Below are 12,106 nucleotides of genomic sequence, written 5' to 3'. Positions count from 1 at the left end.
AACTACCTTCACTTGTCCATTTGGTACTTTCGTCTTCAAATGAGTTTCTTTTGGTCTGTGTGGTGCATCAGCCATATTTCAGAGATGTATGATGGCCATCTTTTCTGACATAATTGGCCATAATGTGGAGGTATTCATGGACGACTTCTCAGTCTTCGGCGATTCTTTTGATGAATGCTTGCAAAATCTTGGACATGTTCTCAAAAGGTGTGTTGAGACCAATCTGGTTCTCAATTGGGAGAAATATCACTTTATGGTGCGTCAGGGCATTATTCTCGGGCACAAGGTTTCTAGTAAAGGTCTAGATGTGGACAAAGCCAAGGTGGGGGTCATTGATAATCTTCCTCCACATATTTCTGTTAAGAAAATTCGCAGTTTTCTTGGTCATGCGGGTTTCTACAGGCGTTTCATCAAAGATTTCTCAAAAATTTCTAAGCCTTTGTGCATTCTGTTAGAGAAAGATGTTCCTTTCAAGTTTGATGAAGAGTGCCTTACAGCTTTTGAGACATTGAAGAAGAGTTTAATCACATCACCGGTCATAACTGCACCTGATTGGAATTAGCCTTTTGAGATGATGTGCGATGCAAGTGATTATGCAGTTGGAGCAGTTCTTGGGCAAAGGAAGAACAACATATTTCATGTGGTCTACTATGCTAGTAAGACCCTAAATGGTGCTCAACTGAATTATAATACTATGGAAAAAGAGCTTTTAGCTATTTTCTATGGTTTTGAGAAATTTCGATCTTATCTACTTGGGACTAAGGTGACAGTTTTCACTGATCACGCTACAATTCGATATCTCATCTCAAAGAAGGACTCGAAGCCTAGATTAATAAATGGGTTCTTTTGCTCCAAGAATTTGAACTAGAGATCAAGGACAAAAAAGGAACTGAGAATCAAGTCGTTGATCATCTCTCGCGTTTAGAAAATTCTAATGCTACTTCATTGGATAAGACATTAATAAATAAGTCTTTTCCCGACGAGCAGCTGTTTGGAGTGCAAGAAGAAGAACCGTGGTTTGCAGACATTGTGAACTACCTTGTGAGTAATATTATGCCTCCCGACTTATCCTATGCTCAAAGGAAGAAGTTTGTGCATGACGTGAAGTGGTATATGTAGGATGAGCCGTTTCTTTGTCGACAAGGAGCTGACCAAATCATCAGGAGATGTATTCCTTACAGCGGAACGGGGGGGGGGGATCTTGCGAGATTGTCACTCGACGGCGTATGGAGAACATTAATGTGGAGAAAAGATAGCAGCTCATGTTCTTTAAGAAGGTTTCTTTTAGCCAACCTTATTTAAAGATGCTCATCAGTTCGTTTTGAAATATGATTGATGTCAACATGTGGGTAATATGTCTAAGAGGGATGAGATGCCTCTTAATGTGCTTCTCGAGGTTGAGGTCTTTGATGTTTGGGGAATTGACTTCATGGGGCCATTTGTCTCATCTTGTAACAATCAGTATATCTTGTTGGCGGTTGATTACGTGTTGAAATGGGTTGAAGTTAAGGCATTGCCAACGAACGATGTAAAAGTGGTGCTTAATTTTTTTCACAAGCATATATTCACAAGGTTTGGAACTCTAAGAGTCATAATCAGTGATGAGGGGTCACATTTTTACAATCGCAAGTTCACTGCTATGATGAAAAGGTATAATGTGAATCATCGCATTGCCACAGCTTACCATCCTCAGACAAATGGTCAAGCTGAGGTACCTAACAGAGAGATCAAACGCATTTTGGAGAAAGTGGTGTGTCCATCAAGGAAAGATTGATCTTTGAAGCTTGATGAAGCTGTTTGGGCATATTGAACAGCATATAAGACTCCATTGGGAATGTCGTCGTACCAGTTGGTCTATGGTAAGGGGTGTCATTTGCCTATGGAGCTCGAGCATAAGGCATATTGGGCTTTGAAGAAGTTGAATCTGGACTTAGAGGCGGATGAAAAGAAGAGGATGCTTCAATTGAATGAACTCGACGAGTTTCGACTTCAAGCTTATGAGAACAACAAAATATACAAGGAGAAAGTCAAGAGGTGGCACGATCGGGGTTTAGTGCTCAAGTCATTTGTGCCAGGGCAAAAAGTTCTTTTGTTCAACTCTCGTCTTCGTTTTTTTCCTGTAAAGTTGAAGTCAAGATGGCCAGGGCCGTTTATTGTCAAAACTGAATTTCCACATGGAGCGGTGGAAATTTTTGAGAATGATCCAGGCCAAGCATTCAAGGTAAATGGTCAGAGGTTGAAGCATTATTATGGTGACACGGACAACCGCGATGTGGTTAGTTCTGTTATTGTCCATTTGATCTCGAGATTCTACGTCGAGCTAGCGACGTAAAAGAAGCGCTTCTTGGGAGGCAACCCAAGTATTTTGTATATTAGTAGGTAGAAGAAGCAAGAAGAAAGGAGAAAAACATAAAAAAATCAGAAAAAGAAAAAAATTCAAGGCCAACTACAGAAGCTGGGCGCGCCCCCGCTAACCAAGCGCGCGACCGCACCATTTTTCAGTAACCAAGTGCGCCCGCGCTGTCCTAGCGCGCGCCCGCGCTGTCCTAGCGCGCGCCCGCGCCGGTTTTCCACAGAGTGAGTGCGCTCGCGCTGTCCTAGCGTGCGGCCGTACCGGGTCCCTGATAAAAAAATATAAAAACGGCAGTTTTAAGAGAAAATCAGCATTTTTAACTAAAAATCAATTCCAACCCGATTTTTACTCTTCCACATCCGATAATTCCCTTTCCCTAAATCAATTCCATTATTCCCACGATTTCCATAATCAATTATCATTTCTATTCGTTATAGAATTCACACCTCTCCACCTATAAATACATACACTTACACACAACTTCTCTACCAATTCACAAACTCTCAAACACAAATTTTCTATAAACACTTAAATTTTTATTCTCTCTTCTTCAATCCCGATGGCACCCAAGAGACAAAGAACACAAGTTGGAAGGAGCACCACGGATTCTTCATCTACAGGTGGTGTGAGGCCCAGGTTTTCTACACCTGAGGCTGAGGAGGAGTACACTAGGCTTCTCTCGAAGCCTAGTGCTAAGGAGCGAGGTTTTCAGCCACCAGGGAAGGATGGTAAGCTGTTAGAGATGATTCTCGAGATGGGCTAGGTTTCTTTTTGTGAGGCGCCTGCTGCTGTGGCCATGAGTGTTGTGCGGGAGTTCTATGCAAACGCCAAGGTGGAGAAGAATGGCTTTACGGTGGTGAGGGGGAGGACTGTAGAGTATAGTGCTGATGCTATCAGGGCGGTATTTGAGCAGCCCGCGAGGAAGGTGGGTCAGGACACGCGGAATGATAAGACTCCGGAGGACTTTAATTTTGATCTTATCATGGCTACTCTTTGTGTGCCTGAGACTCCTTGGAAGTTCAAGGGGGGCACTACTAATTACTCCACATTCCCTGCATCATGCATGAATAGGTTTGCATGGGCTTGGAACTCGTTTATTTGTGCTAACATTATCCCATCTTCGCATGTGCATGAGATTATTATGGAGCGTGCTCGTCTGCTGTGGGGTATTCTGCAGGGTGATTACATTGACTTGGGGATGGTGATATATCAGGGATTCTGAGATTCTTGAGGGAAGGTACTACAGGTGCTATTCCGTATGCGTCTGTTGTGACGAAGTTGTGCGTGGCAGTTGGTGTTCATTGGCCAGCACATGAGCAACTGCAGCTTCCCAGTGTTCCTATTGACAGTTCTACGCTGCACAGCATGGTTGAGTGGGGAGGAGGTAAGCCCGATCCTAAGGGGCTTGGTTACACATTTGATCATCTACCAGGAGGTGTGCCCCGTGATCAGATGTATGCTGGTGGTACACAACTAGCAAGTAGAGGAGCTTGGAGAGCTTAGTTAGGAGAGGAGGCTGGACCGTCAAGGTTGCAGCAGCAGCAGCAGGAGGAGGCAGCAGGAGCAGAGATGAGAGCTGGTTTGAGTTTGACGCAGTATAGGCGTCTCGCGAGGAGGATGGATGCGATGCATGACATCCATAGTTGGTTTACACATGATCTCACCCAGGCACTTGGGACAGCTTTCAGAGCCACCGATGTTGACTTCCAGTGGCCAGTATTTGGTGAGGATTTCATGTATCCGCCTCCGGATACGCCTGACACTCCACCCATTGAGGGTGAGGATTCTGATTCATAGTAGGTATGCCTGATTCCTTACTATTACCTTCTCTGAGGACAGTGAATATTTTAAGTTTGGGGGAAGTAGTTAAAGGAATATAGTGTGTGAGTCTCATATAGTTGCATATTCATGATAGTTTTATTTCATAGAGTTTTATTCCATATAGTTGCATATTTTTCCATGTAGTTTTTTTATTTTATTTTTGGTAGTTTTATGATATTTTTTTCATGTAGTTTCATGCATTTGCATTATAACATGATCCCTTAGATAATTTTTCGATTGACTTGTGATATTGATGCTAGTGTAGTGATGTCGTATTCAGTAATGTTTAGCCTTATTGGATTGATTTGCATGCTAGAGACACTTGTATTTTACTAAGTCTTATAGGTTGCTAGAGTGCTAAATTATAGTCATGGTTTGTTTGTTTATCGAGGTTTAATCGCTTGTTTATATTTGAAATTTAGGATATTCTCTTAGTAATAAAACACATGGATATTTAAAAATTGGAGAAAATTGTATTTCATTGCTAGTTGTGTGGCTAGGTGTTAAATGGCTAGTAGCCGGCTCATATTTTTATGAGTAGTCTAGAGTTGAATGAGATGGAGCGAAACACACTCATTCAGAAATTATTGGAAAGAAAAGAAAAAGAAAAAAAATATAGAAAAAATAGAAAAGAATAAGTGTATGAATAATTGATCACGAGTGGGCTCTTTAGTACTCGAGTTATTAAGTTCTTAGGGGACTTTGTGCCTAGTGACCTAAGGCTTTTATAATCTAGGATCCGCTAACCTAACGTTCTCTACATGGATACTATTATATAAATCTTTTATGGATCTCACTCATTGCACGATCAAATTAGCATACTTATGTTATTTTATTGTGAATAAAAGCATGAATCCATACAAAACTCTGATATAAGAATTGAAGTTTTATAAGTTATTTTGAGTTTAACTTTTATTTTATTTATAAACTTGCGATTGTCTTGATAAGTAGTGAGTCATGGTTGTCGATCTAGTTGCGATAGTACATCTGTAAGCATTTGCACATACACACGTCTCTATTTTGTAGGTTGATTTATGAGATTTAGATGATCTTTATGAGAATAATTGCATTTGCTGAGATGTTGCTCGTTGATTGGTTTAGTTGCTCTATGGAGATCGTTGCAATCATATTAGTTATATTCATGCATTTTTATTTCTTGTTCTTTGAGTCTGTTTATGCTTGAGGACAAGCATCAATTCGAGTTTGGAGGTATGTTGAGTGGCATTTATGACAATTTATAATGCTCTAATAAGCTTTGAATTGATGCCTTTGTACTAAAGTTGTTAAATGTTTTAACTTGTTTTTGAGTGTTTTTGCATTTCAGGCATTGTCTCGGTAATCAGGTGCATTAGCATTATTTTGGTGCTAATTTGGTGTCAAGGTGGTGTTGGAATAAAAGCTCGTTGAAAACCGTCTCGAAGCTGCAAGAAAAATAAAGAAGTCAGTCTTGGAAGAAGCCAAGCGCGCCCGCGCTGATCAAGCATGCGGCCGTGCCGAAGTTCAGAATGTCAGCGCGCCCGTGCTGATCAAGCGCGCGGCCGCGCCGTGTCGGGATGCAGAATTTTGATTCTATTCTAATTCGAATTGGGAGACTTCTATGCTGCATGGGGCTACTATATAAATAACTCTAGGTCGTTTTTAATAAGTAATCAAGCCAGAGACATATCAAGGAGAGCGTAAGAAGACCGATTTAGCACGATTCAACGTAGACGAAGAAGACCTTGTTTTTACTTGTGAACCTTTGTTTTAAGTTGTATTTGGATGCTAGTTTTCTTATTTGTGAACCTTAATCTTGTTTTGTACTTGATTTTATTTATTCGTTATAAAGACTACATTTTATATACCATGCTTTCATCGGAACCCACGTTGATGATGAGTCCGATTATGAGCTAATCGTTATCATGGGGTTCTAGCGGATTTATTTATGGATTTCTTTAGTTAAATTGTTTGATGCCTTAGTATGTGGTGATTGTATGATATCCTAGTAGTGGTTGTGCGTATTCGTCTTATGAGCATCGCGAACTTATAAGATAGTGTGTTAATTCTTAATGAAGCAAAAATGAATTTAAGGATTTAGAACTTGCCATGCTAGCATAGGTTCATGTATTCGATATGCATGATTCGTAGGTAATTTTAACCATCTTACTTGCCTTGTGTAATCAAGATAGATAACTTGTGCTTAAACCGTTATGTTGTCAAATTCTATAGACATATAGGGTCTCAATATAATTGGTGTCTATTCAACTTCTATCTCTTTTGTGGATGTCTGGTAGTATGGTACTCGTGCAACAAAAGTTGGCATTTATCAATTTTGTGTTGTCTGATTATTGTCATCACCAGTGCATGCTAAAGTTATGAACAATAAGGCTATTGAATGAAATATTTAATGAATTTAGAATCCCATGTTTGTCATATATATTAATTCAATCAATCTTATTCTCGTATTTATAATCATTAGTTAATTCTTAGTTATAAAAAACTTCAATTTGTCATCATCATAGCATTGAATAATAAGCATACATTGTTGCTTAAGTGTGTGAATTAATTAGTTAACCAATACAGTCTCTATGGGAATGAACTAGAAAAGATTCTATACTATGCGAACTCGTATACTTGCGTGTATTATTAGCGCGTGTTTAGCGACTAACACAAGAGAAGAAAATAGCAATGCGGATGCCTAGGCAAAAATGGGCTCACAGATGGACAGTGTGTTGCTAGGGCAAATTCCATTGGGAATTCGGGAAATTCCAAGTATTCCAGAAGTAAGTGTGTTTCAGATGTAAGAGATCCGATAGGAGACTTGGATGACCCCTATTCACAACTATATCCGAGCAGGGACTTTGCCGGAAAACAAGCTACAGGCTCAACACCTTCGTTATCAGGCTGCGAAGTACTTTGAGTATGAGGGGGTGCTATATAAGAGAGGGTTTAATCAACCGTTGTTACGATATGTAGATCTGGAAGAAAGAAATTATATTCTTAGAGAAGTACATGAAGTTATTTGTGGCAATCACTCGGGGGGTGGTTCGTTGGCATTAAAAGTCGTTAGACAGGGATATTATTGGCCAACTATGAAAGAAGATGCATTCAAGTTTGTTAGGGCATGTGATCATTGCCAATGATTCGCTAATTATTCAAACACCCCAGCAACATCCATAACTTCGTTTGCAAGTCCTTGGCCTTTCGATATGTGGGGGATTGACCTCATTGGAGAACTTTCCAAGGACAAGGGGGTGTGAAATATGTCATGGTGGCTGTTGATTATTTTACAAAATGGGCGGAAGCTATGCCATTGGCCAAAATCACATCTAAGAAAATCAAGGATTTTGTCTTCAATTCTATAGTCTGCAGATTTGGTATACCGTATAAACTCATATTTGATAATGGGAAGCAGTTTGACAGTAAGGAGTTGGGGAAGCTTTACGAAGACTTGAACATCAAGAAAGATTTTGCTATAGTCTATCACCCCCAAAGTAATGGCCAGACGGAGGCCATAAACAAGAAGGGAGATTGTCCGGAACAGATGCCAATGGTCCTTTCGTCTTATAACACAACTCCAAGGTCGACTCTGGGCGAGTACCCTTTTATGCTAACCTATGGGTATGCGGCTATGATTCCCGTAGAAGTGGGAGATGGATCATTGCGAAGGAATTTGTTCATTGAAGAAGATGCAGAGGTTAATCAAAGGCTCCACTTGAATTTTTTGGACGAAGCTAGAATGAATTCTCAGTTGAAACTTGCCATATATCAACATAGAACTGCAAGGTATTTCAATAAGAAGGTGAAGTTTGTGCCTTATACGGAGGGAGATCTTGTTTTGCGAAAAGTCATGCCGAATACTAAAATAGTTCATCATGGAGTGCTTGGAGCTAATTGGGAAGGACCATATAGAGTCAAAGCTATACTTTGGAAGGGGACTTAGCGCTTGGAAGACTTGGTGGGCAAGCTCATTCCCCGGGCTTGGAATGTAGAGCATTTGTGAAAATATTATTAGTAGGATGCGGCCTTGTCCCCCTCACTTCTATCATAAAATTTCTATGATTGATTTTTATGTAACAGACTAGTAGAAAATAAATTCCTCCTAGCCTAGGGGGGTAGTATATATGACTACGAACCTTGGAACTAGCTGAAGGATTAAAATTCAAATAACTTCCCCACAGAGCATAGTAGCCATGGGACTGGTGTAATTTTTACACTAGAGCGCATTATTAATAATAGAAAAAGATATTTAATTACATATTTTTCAGAGTATTGGAGTAAAACTATGCATCAGGCGCGCCCTAAGGGTGGAGGCGCCTTAATGAATTCTACTTGTTAATATTTTTACTCAAAAGATATGAGGACGCGCCCTATAGCAGAGGATGCCCAAATAGTATTTAGTCTACAAAGTATAAAACTCATAAGGCATGTTACAAATTTATAACCAAAATAGTTTGAAATATTCCAAGCAAGCACGCCTTCGAGATGAAAATATTTCAATCAAATACAAAGTCTGATGTTCATTTACAGGCGCGCCTTGAATCAAAAGTGTCGTAGTGAATGATGAGGACGCGTCCTATGTATGGAAATATTTTAGAAAAATTTAATTAGGAATTTTATGAAGGGAAAGAAATTAAAGCATTTGCAAAAAAAAATAAAACAAAAATCAGCACAATACAGGGCCGCCCTAGAGGTAGAGGCGCCTTGACAGATTTATTTTGGAAAATTTCCATGCAGAAGTAGTTAAAAAGATTACTTCTAGACCAAATATTTATTATCTATTATCTAAAATATTAGTACGCGCCTTAAAGAAAGGAGTTCTATAAACTATAAGGCGCGCCTTAACCATGAAAGTGTCCCATACGTCTGGTACTTAGTAACTTTTTCTTGCAAACGTAAATTTTGCCCCTATATACTTATTGAAAGACATAAACAGGTAAGGATAACTGCAAAAAAAGGGTAAATCCAAATGATAATCATAATGCAATACAAAAAGTAGCAAAATACTTAGTCTTACAACTTTGCACAACATCAAAAGAGGGCTGGCTCCTCAAAGTATTATTCAAATAGGATTTAAACATAGCAAAGAATTAGGGTGCTCCCTGAGAGTCATTGGTTGGAGGAATAAATTGGAGAGGAACTGTGGGATCAACCTCAGGCGCGTCCTTAACAGGTTCATCAGTGGGCGCGCCTTCTTCCTCTTCCAGGCCAAGTTCAATCCTTTTTTCTTGAATCTTCTTAGAAAACTCCCTTTTGAACTCCGCTATTTCAAACCCGTCTCCTCACCAAACTTTTTGTAAGTTTATTCAGGATCATTCGCTACGAACCCGATCCGCTAGAAATGGAAACCATTTGCGAAGGCTTCATCTGTTATCACTCTCCTCTCCTCCGGCCAGCCATCCTTTCGTTGACCCTCAAGATATTCAATTCTGAGTTTTGCTTCTTCCAGTTCAGTGTGAAGGGATGTGACTTTCTTATTGGAAATGTCAAGTTGAGAGGTCAAGTTTTCCACTTCATCCTTGAGAAAATAAATCTCAGAGTCTTTTGCCTTAATATCCTTGGAGTGGAGGAAATCTTTGTCTTTGAGAGTGTTCTGCAGAATGTTATTATCTCCTTGAAGCCTTTCCAGGCGTGCCCGCTCCTCCAAGATTCTTTCTACAGCCTGTGAAGAATGAAACATAAGCTGGCAGGAGGCCTTGACTGAGGCCTTGGTTGATTCTTCCAGGCTCATTGCCTGCTTGGATCTTCATCTGTAACATAGAGGGATCCTAGAGGGCCGAGATGGTTCCGAGCTCAAGAGGATCCCACTACGCCACAGATTGCTTTAAGCAACCCCCAAACTATGTTGTTATAGAACTAAAAAAATTTGCTAAAGGCCCAAAAAGGGCTAAGACAACATCAAAGTTATGTTGACTCATAGCTAGTTAGTATATGTATCTATAGCAATATATAAAGTACTCTATTACAACATAGCATATTTTGTTACTATAGACATCAATAGCAATATTTTTTGGACTCTACAGTAACATATTTTTTGTGTTTCCATAGATCTTAGAATTTCTTTCAAAATGGTGGGCCCCGCATGTGGGACCCACATAAATAATTCTTAAGAATTCATACTCAATAATTTGGTTTTGTTTTTTTCCTTTAATTTCATAAATATAATCATAAATAATCAAATGTTTAAATCCAAAAAATGAATTGAGATATTGCAAAAATAATTTTATAGGCGCCGACTTGAGCCATTTATTAACTATAAAGATAAGCTTAAATACATCAAAAGGTTTGAACATAAACCAATCATTCTGATTTATACAATAATTTATAAACCTATTTGAGAAAACATCATTCCAGTAGATAAGAATATAGATCAGAATTACTAGAAGCATTTTCTAAATTCTCCCTCGCTGCAAATTCTGTCAAATTATGATTTTTGATTTCCAGATGATCTTTTAAAGTAGCAACTCCTGTCAAAATAAAAGCCCCATCAATTCTAGCTCCTTCCGCAACCTAATAAAAGAATTGAAACAAATATCAAATAGTGGACAAATAAGGAGAAAATTACAGGATGAATGGTAAAAAACTTATTGCAAGGCCTACAGCTCCCAATTCAAAGACAGCCACAGTTGAGCCCTTCATAGGTTTTGCAACATTCACATGGAACCCAATCCTATTTAACTGAAAATAAAAAATTAGTAATTTTGTGTAACTCAAAATTTGAGATATACTATAAAAGTGGGTCAAGTAATCCATCCATAACAGTTGAAATTCCACAACTAAGGACACAAACTTTGTCCAAAGGCGCAAGGGGGTTGATCTTGGAAACACAGCCAACATGCATGACAGTGTATTGAAATTCGTGACTTTCCATCATTAAGCATAACACCCCTATCACTGTTGATCCTGAGGAGATCACACATATTACTTTTCTCTGATTTGCAGTGCGCACATTCTTTACATTCTCCAGTGAAGATAGGGAGGACATGACCACCTTGTGCCAGATCTGTCTCAACTTCTCCAACACTCTCCACAATCCTAAACATGCAAGAACTGTTATTCCCAAACAATCTAAACAAGAATTACAGAAGGGGGTGTTGAATGTAATTCTGACTTCTTTTTAATTTTAAGAATAGTTCTACTATAAATATATAACTGTGTTTGATTTAGCAATGGTGCGGAATGAAAGTAGTAAAGAAATCAAATCACAAAGTAATCAAATATAAGTATTTAAAAACTTTCTAGGGGATTGAACTTTTCCACCAGAGATATATATTAAGTTGAACTCCGTGTAACAAAATTGTCCACAGCTGCTTACAAGTTGAAATACAAGAACTGAGAAATTCTTTACAGATTTTGCCTTATCCATTTCTCAGGTAATTGCTTACTTTTTTTTGGATGCAATTCAACTTGCTACACTTCGTTTATATATCACCAAGTTACATGATAAAAAGACAAGATAATAAGATAAATTGTATCTAGTCTAACTTCATGTTGCTACATTTCTCTTTCCAGCATCTTTGAATATCATCTCTCTAGCATGGAAATGGAAATGCTTCTTTGTTTTCTAAATCCTTCAAACATGCTGCCACATTCCATTTGCATACAACCAATGCATGTGACTGTCAAGTCACTATCAACAACTCTTTTGAATTTGAACATTCGTTGGAACTTAGATTAATCATCCGTTGGAAATCTGTTTGATCATCCGTTGAAACTCCAGTTGATCATCCGTCGAGACTTATGTTGATTATTCGTTGAAGCTTTGCGAATCATCCGTTGAGACTATTTTTTTGGTAGTTAACTCTATTTCATTTATACAAGATTATATGTTAGGTCATACACACTGTAGAGGGGGGGGGGGTGAATACAGTGTATAGCACAATCAAATCGAACTTTAATAACTCAAGTAACAGAAAACAAACTTTATTCAAAAACAATAAACTCTATTACAGT

Source organism: Apium graveolens, chromosome 1 (assembly GCF_009905375.1).
Source record: "Apium graveolens cultivar Ventura chromosome 1, ASM990537v1, whole genome shotgun sequence".
NCBI classification, from domain to species: domain Eukaryota; kingdom Viridiplantae; phylum Streptophyta; class Magnoliopsida; order Apiales; family Apiaceae; genus Apium; species Apium graveolens.
The sequence above is the reverse complement of the archived record's forward strand: the minus strand, read 5'-3'. Positions refer to the sequence as shown.